At 46.8% G+C, this 13,720-nt stretch overlaps 1 protein-coding gene across 19 annotated transcripts in view; it reads left to right on the top strand.

The window, feature by feature from the left end:
* The window catches only part of rassf4a (Ras association domain family member 4a), a 327,256-nt gene that overhangs the window by 25,133 nt on the left and 288,403 nt on the right, over window positions 1-13,720 (top strand). The gene's annotated exons all lie outside the window — the stretch shown is intronic.

Below are 13,720 nucleotides of genomic sequence, written 5' to 3'. Positions count from 1 at the left end.
TTAAACCTATAGTTTCCACACAGCAGCATCAACACCGACATCCCTTCCAACTTGGTGTTCCTGATTCCACACTCAAACCGTCACCTGTACCACCGGGCTCCCATATACTTCCTCGGAGCTAGCGGCAGTGGAGCCGTCACCAAAGCCCACAAACTACATCCCCCACAGGTCTCCTCCATTTTGACCCCCCACCGTCTCCTCGCCTTCTTCACATTCGCTGCCCAACAATAGTGCAGCAGGTTCGGGAGCGTCAACCCTCCTTTCTGCCTTTGCTCTGTAGCCGAGGCCTCTTTACCTTCGGCACCTTCCCCATCCATAAAAACTCCAAAATTAGTGCTCCAATTTCCGGAAGAAGGCCTGAGGGAGAAAGAACGAGAGGGTCTGGAAAACGAACCGGAACCATGGCAGCACATTCATTTTTACCACCTGCATCCTCTCTGCCAGAGCCAGGTGCAATGCATTCCTTCTCTTAAAGTCTCCCCATATCTCCTCCACCAACGTTGTCAAATTTCACCTGTGCATCGTCGCCCATTCCTCGCCACCTGAATTCCTAAGGACCTGAACCTTTCCCTAGCTACTTTAAATGGCAACATCCGCAGGTTGGCCCCCGATCCGCCACATTCACCGGAAACACCTCGCTCTTCCCGACATTTAACTTATACCCAGAGAAGGCCCTGAAACTCTCCAAAATTTCCATGACCCTAATTTCCATGATCCTACCCATACTCTCCAACAGGTCCGACACGAACAGCAACAGATCATCCATATACAACGACATCCAGTGCTCCCTGCTCCACCTCACAATCCCTTGCCAATTTACAAACCCTCCTAAGGGCCATCGCCAAGGGCTCAATCGACAGCGCGGACACTCCTGTCTCGTTCCCTGCACAAAGAACAAAGAACAAAGAAATGTACAGCACAGGAACAGGCCCTTCGGCCCTCCAAGCCCGTGCCGACCATACTGCCCAACTAAACTACAATCTTCTACACTTCCTGGGTCCGTATCCTTCTATTCCCATCCTATTCATATATTTGTCAAGATGCCCCTTAAATGTCCCTATCGTCCCTGCTTCCACTACCTCCTCCGGTAGTGAGTTCCAGGCACCCACTACCCTCTGCGTAAAAAACTTGCCTCGTACATCTACTCTAAACTTTGCCCCTCTCACCTTAAACCTATGCCCCCTAGTAATTGACCCCTCTACCCTGGGGAAAAGCCTCTGACTATCTACTCTGTCTATGCCCCTCATAATTTTGTATACCTCTATCAGGTCGCCCCTCAACCTCCTTCGTTCCAGTGAGCCCAAGCTCTGTACACGCATCCCATTTGTACATACACTTGCCACCAAGGCTACATATAACAGACACACCCACCCCACAAACCTCAGGCCAAAGCCAAACCTACCCAAGATCTCAAATAAATACCTCCACTCCACCCGATCAAAAGCCTTCTCTGCATCCATAGAAACAGTGATCTCTGGCACCTGCCCCACTGATGGAGTCATAACCACATTTAACACCCTCCTGATGTCACTGGTGACTCCCTGCCCTTCACCAAACCCATTTGATCCTCAGCTACCACTCCTGGCACACATCCCTCCATTCTCCCACCACCATCCCAGCCAGCACTTTCACGCCTGTGTCAGTGTCTCTGACAACTCCCCCTTCTCCAACGCCTCACTAAACATCCCCAACAAATGTGGTGTCATCTCTTGTCGCAAACGCCTTTTAAAACTCCATTGGAATGCCGCTAGGCCCTGGAGCATTACCCGACTTCATCCCCCGAATACTGTCAGTCGCCTCCCTCAGTCCCAGCGGCTCCTCCAACGCCTGCCTCCTCTCTTCCTCCAGCCTTGGAAACTCCAATCCATCCAGAAATCATCCCAACTCTCCTTCCTCTCCACCCAGCCTGCCCCTGAACAGCTTCTTGGAGTGCCCCTTGAACACCTCATTTATCCTCCCTGGCTCTGACACTACCCTTTCTCTGTTCGCACCCTTAAAATTATGCTGGGTGCTGCCTGCTCTTCAACTGATGGGCCAGCATATGGCTCGCCTTGTATGTGGCAATTTCTAATTAGCCTTCATTGGGATTTGTCTGAATATCGACCAGCTGCTTCCTTGCTAGAAATCCTGCTCTGCGCGTCTCTGTTTCACCTGATCGCCTCTTAGTCTCTCCCTCCCTTGGTCTTTGCCCGACTTTGATATTTCAGCCGCATCTATGTATGTTGAGGTCAGGGATAGGTGTGTGAATGCTCTTGAGAATGTCAATATAACCAAAAAAAGGGGCAGCACGGCAGCATTGTGGATAGCACAATTGCTTCACAGCTCCAGGGTCCCAGGTTCGATTCCGGCTTGGGTCACTGTCTGTGCGGAGTCTGCACATCCTCCCCGTGTGTGCGTGGGTTTCCTCCGGGTGCTCCGGTTTCCTCCCACAGTCCAAAGATGTGCAGGTTAGGTGGATTGGCCATGATAAATTGCCCTTAGTGTTCAAAATTGCCCTTAGTGTTGGGTGGGGTTACTGGGTTATGGGGATGGGGTGGAGGTGTTGACCTTGGGTAGGGGGCTCTTTCCAAGAGCCGGTGCAGTCTCGATGGGCCGAATGGCCTCCTTCTGCACTGTAAATTCTATGTTAATCTATGTCAATCCTCTATTGCACCAAGACAGCCTTCACACGACTCTTATGTAATTCGAAAAATGATGTTTTTAAGATGACCTCAATTTGCTTCACAGGCTTGGACTTTCTGACTATTATAATTATGAAAGTTGGCAGTCACTGGTTTGGGATTGGGAATTTCCTGGAATCTAATCCTATTCTGTGCCAGGAATGTTGAAGGGAAAATCCCAGCTGCATTCTCTACATGAATGACCTTCTTTTCAAAAGAAAGGCATTTTGAATCAACTCCTATTCCTCCATAAGATATCTCTTGTTTTGTTTCTGTTTGCTCCCTTTGCCCGGCTTTCCGCGAATTATCAGTGTCAGCTGTTACTCCTCTGTGTGCGGTCCCTTCAGACGTTTATCTACGCTAAGATCGTCCCGCATTTAACGATAATGATTTGGGGACACAGGATAAAGTATCAAAGCTGGTGCTTTACAACCTTTCACGCAGTGGAGTAGTTTTCGGTCTGGAATGCGCTGCCTGGGATTGTGTTGGAGGCAGCTTCAATCGAGGCATTCAAGACGCTTATGTGCAAGGATTGCGGGGGAAAAAGACATCAGAGCGGCACCAAGTCATAATGCTCATTCGGAGAGCCAGTCGGTACAGACACGATGGGCCGAATGGCCCTCTTCTGCAGTGTTAGCAGTTCTGTGGTCAGCCATTTAGCCATTAAAAATAATGCGAGTATTTAAAGGGACCTCGCAACCATTAACGTTTAGTTGGAGATGCGTGGCCCACTTTGCTGCATCCGAGCCCCACTGGGGGTCCCATCCCCATCCCTTTGGAAAATCCTGACCAATGAAAAGGTGAAGGAAAAAGTGCAAGTTTTAGGACTCCTCAAAAGTTACATTTTCCCCTGCTTTCTGCCGGTTAATCGATGCAAATAAAAATTTTTTAAAAAATTCAAAACGAGAAATGAATCCAACAATTGTTAGGTCTCCCAATAATTACAAATGGAGAGTGTTTTTAGGAGCTATGGGCTGGATTCTTCGGCCGTGTCTGCTGCAAGATTGCCCCAGCGGGACGCGGACTGTGGACAGGCCCGTTGACCTTGGGCGAGAGTTTCCTGTAGCCGGGTAGGCCCGGCTGAAGAATCCCGCCCGATATCCCTTCAGTTTGAATGTTTGTTTCAACTCCATTTAGCTCCCTATGTTTTGACAATCTGATTCATTGGGGCAAAATAGCAAAGTACCGCCACTGTCGGAATCCTGAACTGGAAACCAAATGCTGGAAAGACTCAGCAGACCCGGCAACAACCCGTGGATGGTTAATTGGAAGACCCGGTTGAAAGCAAAACTTGCTGGTGATAGGGAGTTCCCCTCGGACGATCTCGACTCGCCGCATGGTACTCACCTGAGTGCCCCACAGAGAGGTTTTCTCAATTCCAATGGAAGCGACACGTGACGCTTCCTTTTGTTTGCCGGCTCGATGACACTTCCTGCCCCGCACCAACCCGTTCAGCTCTGTGAATGTGGCCAGGAAAACAAAATGTAGCCTGCACTACAGACTGAACTTTCAAACAGAACAAGGGGGAGCCAACCTTCAGAGCTTTTAAAGTTTGAAAAGAAAAACCTCAGCAGACCCAGAGTGTTATAAATTAAAATAAATATGTGATTGCCAGGCATGGACTCTTGACTTGAGGAATGTTAAGGGCCAGAATTTAGAAATCTCCATGGAGTTCACTTGACATACAACTGTTTATTAATTTTGGTTATGAGGAGCATAAGGGCCTACTTTCCAGATTGTATTCAACAGAGGACTTGAGCACTTTTAAACAATACAAAGTTTATTCTACGAATACAGGTAACATTTTATAAACACACAGTAAGCATTTTTTATCAACTACAAACATAAATTCCCCACACAGCTACAGTTCTCTATATATATAATATATATATATATATATATATAAAAGCCCTAATAACTTCCCTTTCAACTGTTTCAATTTGATAACAACATCCAATAAATCAAAAAAACCTTTTACCAAAACAGTAGGTTTGAATTATTTCTAGAAAACAGGTATCACTGTTAAATTATCAAGTGATCTGGACACCTTTTAACATACAGAGAGAGAGAGAAAGAAGATAAGCCTTCTTTGTCTGAATGCAGCTTCCAACAGTGTAAACCGAAAGTAAAAGCCAGAGCCTCAGCCCAGCTCCACCCACACAATGACATCACTGAAGCCATGTGACAAAAGAACGCATTTCTTAAAGGGACACTCGCATGACAGGAAGTTGCTGGAAATATTCACTGTGGGGGAAAACAGATGAGTTAATTTTTCAGTTCCCGTCTCACATCGGGAATATAATTATTTAACTGACCATAATTTCCCAATAAGCCTCCATAAGCAGCCTCACCGTAGGTTTTTATTGTGTGGGTTACCGGGATAGCGTGGGGGAGTGGGCATAGGTAGGGTGCTCTTTTGGACGGTCAGTGCAGACTCGATGGGCCAAATGGCCTCCTCCTGCACTGTAGGGATTCTATGAAAAGAAATGCTGGCTATATCCTGGTTTTGTTAAACACTCCTTTGGTTGAACAATACTTGCGTAAATGTTGATGATTTGTGCCATGCAACCTGTGAGTATTTGCTTTAACAATTACTTTGATCAATTGAGTTAAGTGAATCTTGTGGCTAGGAATTGTCGATGACTATATTCAAATGAAGAAAAAAATGCATTAACTAAATCGTTTTGTCTTTTCACAACCTCAAATGTAATTTTTAAAGCCTAATATTGAGATCCATGTTTGCAATACCATAAAACCAAGACTCCTCTTGTTTAACTCTTCATTTACAGTACCTTGTATGCAATAGGCTTCTCATTCACTTGAATAAAATAAATAGTAAACATCAAGACAGATTGAAATAATCTTATAAATAATCAGTGAGAGCTTAATTTATACAATTTGCCTGACATCTTGAAGAAGGCAACTTTGTCACATTCAAACTGTATAAATCTTGAGTCAGAATGCAGCTTGAATACTTTGCCCAGTTCTGGTCACCAAGACGTGAATGAGGAATTTAAGCCCTAGAGGTATTTTAGAGAAGAGTCATGAGGCTAATCTCCTCCAGAGCCAAAGAAAAATTAGTCTCTCTTTCTCTCCCTTTTCTCTCTCTCACTTTTTCTCTCTCTCACTTTTTCTCTCTCACTTTTTTCTCTCTCTCACTTTTTTCTCTCTCTCACTTTTTTCTCTCTCTCTCACTTTTTTCTCTCTCACTTTTTTTCTCTTTCTCTCACTTTTTTCTCTCTCACTTTTTTTCTCTTTCTCACTTTTTCTCTCACTTTTTCTCTCTCTGTTCCTCTCTCTGTCGAGCTTAAAAATCTTAAAACGAGGCACTGCGAAATATCTTAAAGCAGTGAATGAGGGATTAATAGTGGATCGGTCGATCTGCGACAACACTTAAAACAAAATTGTTTCTCTACTAAGTAGTAACAAGCAAATTTATGGCTAACGTTAGACGATCTTTGTGTAGCAAAACAGACCAACATGGGGCAAGGACCCCCGGGTAAAATTACAGGTGTGAAACCCTTGGAATTGTTGAAGAAGTAGTTGACTTATGTGCTGAGATATTTCTGTCAAACACTTGATTCATGGTGTGAAATTACTTCGAACATGGAACATGGAATCCCTACAGTGCAGAAGATGGCCATTTGGCCCATTGAATCTGCACTGGCTCTTCGAAAGAACACTCCACCCAGGTCCACTCTCCCATCCACCCCGTCCTATCCTCGTAACCTAATCTGCACATCCCTGGACATTAACGGGCAATTTAGCAATTTAACCTGCACATCATTTGACTGTGGGAGGGAACCGGGGCAACCGGAGAAAACCTATGCAGACACGTTGAGAACGTGCAAGCTCCACACAGGCAGAACCACTGTGGCATCATGCTGCCCTCGCACCAATACTTCACCCTGGTACCATACAACTCGAAGCACTCTGTCCAGGTACAAACCAAGTTTGGAGAGAAAAATTCTGTAAGCTAAACTGTGCTGCCGGGCGCTTTTCAATCCATAAGCAACAGCTTCACATGCTCGTCAATGCACTTCACTAAAATCCTGCTGTTTGAGCTGCTTTTGCAAAGCCTGATGTACACGCTCGTCTCTGCTCACGGTTGGCATCTTCGGAGGGAAATACCAAGGACGTACCGCTGCCAACTTCGACATATGGTTTGTATTTTGCAATGAGGATGATTGAATATCTCGTAATGCTGGAGTTACTTTTGGTGCCAGCATCTCACTGGGACATGTGTTGTGGTGAGAAATGCAATGTCGAGCACTCTGGCTGCCGACCTGACCTGACCTCTTGTTGCCCGTAAGTGATTGGCACATGTGTGTTTCTAACTCTGGCTGGCCGCTGCAAATCCTGCCTCTTTTTTTTTTAAATTTGTTTTGGCTTTGCAGGGGTCTGCCTTCCTTTATCTTCCCTGGTTGCCCAGCCAACTCCCGCGTTGTTTAATTGGCAAAGAGTCCAGGAGCAGTCGAGCGTGCCATTGTAAAGCTTTCCCACACTCTGCGCCAAGATACGTTGCAGGTACTGCTGCCGGTTATTTCTCAGCTTGCCTTTACCCAATTTTTTAAAAAAATGACAGCGTAAGTCACAAGTTGTAACATCTCGTCATCCATCGCACAGCAATTTGGTGTTTATCTCACATGATGGTTGAATAAGAATGAAAAATAAACAACAATACTTGGCAATATCAATGTAATTTACACCAGTTTGAGTTTTCAGACCCACATGTGGTTTGATAAATCATTTCCTGATTCTCAGACACTGCTAGTGCAGCAACCCTGTGTCCCGGATATGCCCGGGCTAGTTTCTACTGAAGTCCCACCGATTATTAATGATCCAGGTGTTTGCTCACATGCCGCCAAAAGTAATCAAAAGATTCCAGACTTGAGCTGTCCAATGGCTTAACTGGTCGAGGTAGTGGGTTGCTGAGAATCTCACACCCAAGAATGGCCCACTGTCAGATTCCCAGGCTGGTGCTAAGTCGGCCGATCTTGGGTGGGTTGGTAATCTGCCTGCGTAGTGGACGCCCACACCCATGAGTTGAAGTGGTCAACCAAGGTTCTCACATCTGATTGCTACCTGTGAAAACACTGTTGACATGGCTGCTGATGCTCCCTGTCAATAGCTAAGCGGGCGGAGTACGGACGACGAACTGACACCTGTGGAACTGTACTGCGGCAAGAAGTCAATAAAAGGGAGGGGGATGATAAATTTAACCACTTACAAGGTCAGAGTCAAGAGATGAGTCACTTGCTGCAAGACAGGGACGTTAGGATCCCAGTGGCTTTTATAACTGGAAATGTATTCCTGGCTCAATAAATCACATCTTTTAAAAAATAAAATGTGGAGCAACAGAATCACAGTATTATTAATTCATTTTGACAAAAAGAAAAAAATATTTACTAAACATGGAAAAATTGGTTTATAATATAACACTCCTTTACTCCCCCCTTAGTTTAACAGATACACACGGGTTTACAGATTAATGTGGATTACAAAGTACATCTTAAGCTACAATGGTCTAATTAAGACAAAAAGTCCCTTTTAAGTACAGAAGACTGTGGTAAGATACAGTCCTCTCTGAACCCCCCAAATCCCTCCAGATGATTCTTATACCCTGCGCCACATTATCTCACTGAATTCCGGATTCCACACCTGTTCAAATTCCGCTTTCTAAAGTCACACTTTCAAACCTTCTTTTAAATTACGCTTTCCCCCTCCGCTGCTTCCATCAAGGGTCCGCTCTCGGGTTTGACATCTCTCCTTTCAGATTTCCTTTGTCTTAAACGCTTTTACACAAACTCCAAGGTCCAGCCTCCGAATGCCACAATTATTTCAAATAGTGTCTCCCAAACGGTAGTAATTTCTCGCAAGCCGTAGCACTGCAGTTATCTTTCAGGCCTCTCTAGATCCAAAGCCTTTTCAACTCTCCGTGACTTTACTGAATAGTAATTTGTTCTGGTTCCCAGTCCCCTCTGTTCTGTTAACTTCAGACTGCTTAAAAACTTCTCTTTGTTTCTCTAGTTTCCTTAACTGGCTGGACTTTAGGTTTCTGCCATTTGTTTCTGAAGCATTACCCCATAGTATGGCTTTTCTTCTAGCAAGGCTGAGAGAGATGTTCCCACTTTAGCCTTCTAAAACCAATTATTTCAGCAGGACTGTGAGAGCTGCCTTCTCTCTCACTACCGATCCCCGTCTGCAGTCAAATTAGCTAAACTAAAAAAACTTTTTAATAAATGTTTTATTAAAGCTTTTCCAACCAACGTTTTTACATAACAAAGATAGAAGTACAAATAATAATAAAAATAAACAAGAATTATTAAACAGAACAAGGTGGGTGTTGTCTTCATATAAAACTTACATTATATCAACAGTCCCCCCCCCCCCCCCCCCCAAGGATGATGCAGCTGCTGACAATTACTGCTCCCCTAGAAAGTCAAGGAAAGGTTGCCACCGCCGGGAGAACCCCATCAAGTACTCTCTCAAGGCGAACTTTATTCGCTCCAGGCTGAGGAACCCCGCCATATTGCCAGATCTCCACACTCTGGGGTTTCGAGTCCCTCCACATTAACAAGATCTGTCTCCGGCTGTCTTCGCTGTATTAGCGAAAGGCAGCATGGTTTTGAGAAGGGGAGGTCGTGTCTCACTAACTTGATAGAGTTTTTCGAAGAGGTCAAAAAGATGATTGATGCAGGTAGGGCAGTGGATGTTGTCATGGACTTCAGTAAGGCCTTTGACAAGGTCCCTCATGGTAGACTAGTACAAAAGGTGAAGTCACACGGGATCAGGGGTGAGCTGGCAAGGTGGATACAGAACTGGCTAGGTCATAGAAGGCAGAGAGAACCAATGGAAGGATGCTTTTCTAATTGGGGGGCTGTGACTAGTGGTGTTCCGCAGGGATCAGTGCTGGGACCTTTGCTGTTTGTAGTATATATAAATGATTTGGAGGAAAATGTAACTGGTCTGATTAGTAAGTTTGCAGACATCACAAAGGTTGGTGGAATTCTTTAATCCGGACAAATGTGAGGTAATGCATATTGGAAGATCTAATGCAGGTAGGGAATATACAGTAAATGGTAGAACCCTCAAGAATATTGACAGTCAGAGAGATCTTTGTGTACAGGTTCACAGGTCACTGAAAGGGGCAACACAGGTGGAGAAGGTAGTCAAGAAGGCATACGGCATGCTTGCCTTCATTGGCCGGGGCATTGAGTATAAGAATTGGCAAGTCATGTTGCAGCTGTGTACAACCTTAGTTTTTTTTAAATATATTTTATTGAAAATTTTTTCCAAACAACAATTTTTCCCTCTTACAAAGCAAACGAAACAATAACAAAACAGAAATTTTTAACAATACACAGGTAACAAAACCCCTTTATCTTTGACCTAAACTAAACTAAACCCCCCCCCCCCCCTCCCCCTGGGTTGCTGCTGCTGGTCATCTGTCTTCCCTCTAACATTCCCCGAGGTAGTTGAGAAATGGCTGCCACCGCCTGGTGAACCCTTGAGCCGATCCTCTCAGGGCAAACTTTATCTGCTCCAGTTTAATGAACCCCGCCATATCATTTACCCAGGCCTCCAGTCCGGGGGGCTTCGCCTCCTTCCACATGAGTAGGATCCTGCGCCGGGCTACGAGGGACGCAAAGGCCACAACATCAGCCTCTTTCGCCTCCTGCACTCCCGGCTCTTCCGCAACTCCAAATAGAGCTAACCCCCAGCCTGGTTTGACCCGGGCCTTCACCACCTGCGAAATCACTCCCGTCACTCCCTTCCAATACCCTTCCAGTGCCGGGCACGCCCAAAACATATGTGCGTGGTTTGCCGGGCTCCCGCCACACGCCCACATTTGTCCTCCACTCCAAAGAACCTGCTCAATCTTGCCCCCGTTATGTGTGCTCTATGTAGCACCTTAAATTGAATCAGGCTAAGCCTGGCGCATGAGGAAGAGGAATTTACCCTGCTTAGGGCATCAGCCCACATACCCTCCTCTATCTCCTCCCCTAATTCTTCTTCCCACTTTCCTTTTAGTTCGCCCACGGACTCCTCCCCCTCTTCCCTCCTCTCTCTATAAATCTCTGACACCTTGCCCTCTCCGACCCACACCCCTGAAAGCACCCTGTCCTGTATCCCCTGTGTCGTGAGCAACGGAAATTCCCTCACCTGTTGTCTAGTAAACGCCCTCACCTGCATATATCGCAAGAAATTTCCCCGGGGCAACTTATACTTTTCCTCCAATGCTCCCAAGCTCGCAAAAGTCCCATCTATAAATAAATCTCCCACCTTCCTAATTCCCAACTGGTACCAGCTCTGAAATCCTCCATCCATTCTTCCTGGGGCGAACCTATGGTTGTTCCTGATAGGGGACCCCACCAGGGCTCCCCGCACCCCTCTCTGTCGCCTCCACTGTCCCCAGATATTCAGTGTTGGTGTAGAACCTTAGTTAGGCCACACTTGGAGTATAGTGTTCAATTCTGGTCGCCACACTACCAGAAGGATGTGGAGGCTTTAGAGAGGGTGCAGAAGAGATTTACCAGAATGTTGCCTGGTATGGAGGGCATTAGCTATGAGGAGAGGTTGAATAAACTCTGTTTGTTCTCACTGGAACGAAGGAGGTTGAGGGGCGACCTGATAGAGGTCTACAAAATTATGAGGCGCATAGACAGAGTGGATAGTCAGAGGCTTTTCCCCAGGGTAGAGGGGTCAATTACTAGGGGGCATAGGTTTAAGGTGCGAGGGGCAAGGTTTAGAGTAGATGTACGAGGCAAGTTTTTTACACAGAGGGTAGTGGGTGCCTGGAACCCGCTGCCGGAGGAGGTGGTGGAAGCAGGGACGATAGTGACGTTTAAGGGGCATCTTGACAAATACATGAATAGGATGGGAATAGAGGGATACGGACCCAGGAAGTGTAGAGGATTGTAGTTTAGTCGGGCAGCATGGTCGGCACGGGTTTGGAGGGCCGAAGGGCCTGTTCCTGTGCTGTTTTATTCTTTGTTCTTTGTTCTTGTTCTTTGCTACCAGGGAGGCAAAGGCCAGTACCTCGGCCTCTTTCGCTTCCTGCACTCCTGGATCCTCCGACACCCCAAATATCGCTAGTGTTGGACTCTCCTTCACCCGTGTGTCCAAAATCCTAGACATCACCCTCGCAAACCCCTGCCAGAATTCGTTAAGCGCCGGGCATGCCCAAAATGTATGGGCATGGTTCGCCGGACTCCCTGCACATCTCGGGCACCTGTCCTCCACCCCAAAAAACGTACTCATTCTTGCCACCGTTATATGCGACCGATGCACCACCTTAAACTGAATTAAACTGAGCCTGGCACATGATGAGGAGGAGTTCACTCTGCCCAGGGCGTCGGCCCACAGGCCCTCACCCAGCTCCTCCTCCCACTTGCCCTACAACTCCTCCACTGAGGCTTCCTCCACTTCCTGCAGCTCCTGATATATGTCCGACACCTTCCCCTCCCCTACCCAGATGCCAGACACCACCCTGTCCTGGATCCTACGCGGGGGCAGCAGCGGAAATGGCCCCACCTGTTTTCTAAGAAAGTCCCAAACCTGGAGGTACGTGGACGCATTCCCCGGGGGAAGGCCTTAACTTCTCCTCCAGTGCCTGCATGATTGGGAAAATCTCATCTATAAACAGGTCCCCCATCCTCCTAATACCTGCCCTATACCAGCCTTGGTACCCCCCCATCCAACCTACCTGGAGCAAATCTATGTTGATTCCGTATCGGTGTCCTTCTGCCTGTCTCTCCTCCACTGCCCCCAAATCCTCAGTGCCGCCGTGCCGCCGTCACCACCGGACTTGTGGTGTATTGTGCCGGTGAGAACGGCAGCTGAGCCGTGCATCCCCCCCCCCCCCCCCCCCCCCGGGGCTACGCTCCAAGAATGGCCTTTTAACTCGCGGGGGTTTATTCGCCCACACAAATCCCGTAACAATCCTATTCACCCGCTTAAAAAAGGACTTGGGGATGAAAATGGGGAGGCACTGAAAGACGAAGAGGAACCTGGGGAGAACCGTCATCTTCACAGTCTGCACCCGTCCCGCCAGGGAAAGCGGGAGCATATCCCACCTTTTAAACTCTCCCTCCATCTGCTCCACGAGCCGGGTTAAGTTGAGCCTGTGCAGGGCATCCCAGTTCCTGGCCACTTGTATCCCCAAGTACCGAAAGCTCCTCTCCACTATCTTGAGCGGAAGCTCCCTCAGTCTCTCCTCCTGGCCCCTAGCATGGACCACGAACAGCTCACTCTTCCCCACGTTCAATTTATAACCCGAGAAGCTCCCAACGTCCCTCAGGATCCGCATGACCTCCCCCATCCTTTCTCGCGGGTCTGAAATGAGCTAAACTAATATTTAAAAGCTTCTCTATCTTACAAGGCCCCAGCTGCTAAGCAACGCCCACATACTCTGCTGGCCTATTCATTATTCACGCCATAGCCCTGTCTAAGCACAATAGAAACACATCCTGAACTTAACCAACCCCCACACATATGAACATCTTTGTCCATGATGAATTCAAGGTTCGACATTTCCATGCACAGAAACATCAAATTAAATCCACTTAAAACCATACTTTATTTCTAATGTTTACCATTACAAATATAAATCCCTTAAAACTACCTTTGTTTTCCTAACCGGTAGCAGTGGTAAAAGGGAGTTATTCTGAATCATGGGACCACTGTAATTTATATTAACGATGTAGGGCTTGGTAGCAACACATTGGGTGATCTGGCCTCATCTTGGGAATGTTTCTCGGCAGCAGGAGGCGAGAACAGCCGGAAGATCCCATCCATCGATTCTAAGCTTGCTACCAAGGGGAGATGTTGAGGCGAATAATATTCAATGGTAGATAATCGCATGAGTGAGAATGCAATAGCGGGGTTATGCTGGTTGATGAGGAAGGATGGGAGGAAGTTTGAGTGGATCATCCGTGCTATACATTTTATGCAGTTAAAAATTACATGGCAGACTTCCGGTGACGGGGATGTGCTGAACCGATGCACGGAAGATGGCTCCCCTCCTAGGAAAGTAATTTAGGCACTTTTAAAACAGT

This window comes from Scyliorhinus torazame, chromosome 28 (genome assembly GCF_047496885.1).
Source record: "Scyliorhinus torazame isolate Kashiwa2021f chromosome 28, sScyTor2.1, whole genome shotgun sequence".
In the NCBI taxonomy this organism is placed as follows: domain Eukaryota; kingdom Metazoa; phylum Chordata; class Chondrichthyes; order Carcharhiniformes; family Scyliorhinidae; genus Scyliorhinus; species Scyliorhinus torazame.
The sequence above is the reverse complement of the archived record's forward strand: the minus strand, read 5'-3'. Positions and strand labels throughout refer to the sequence as shown.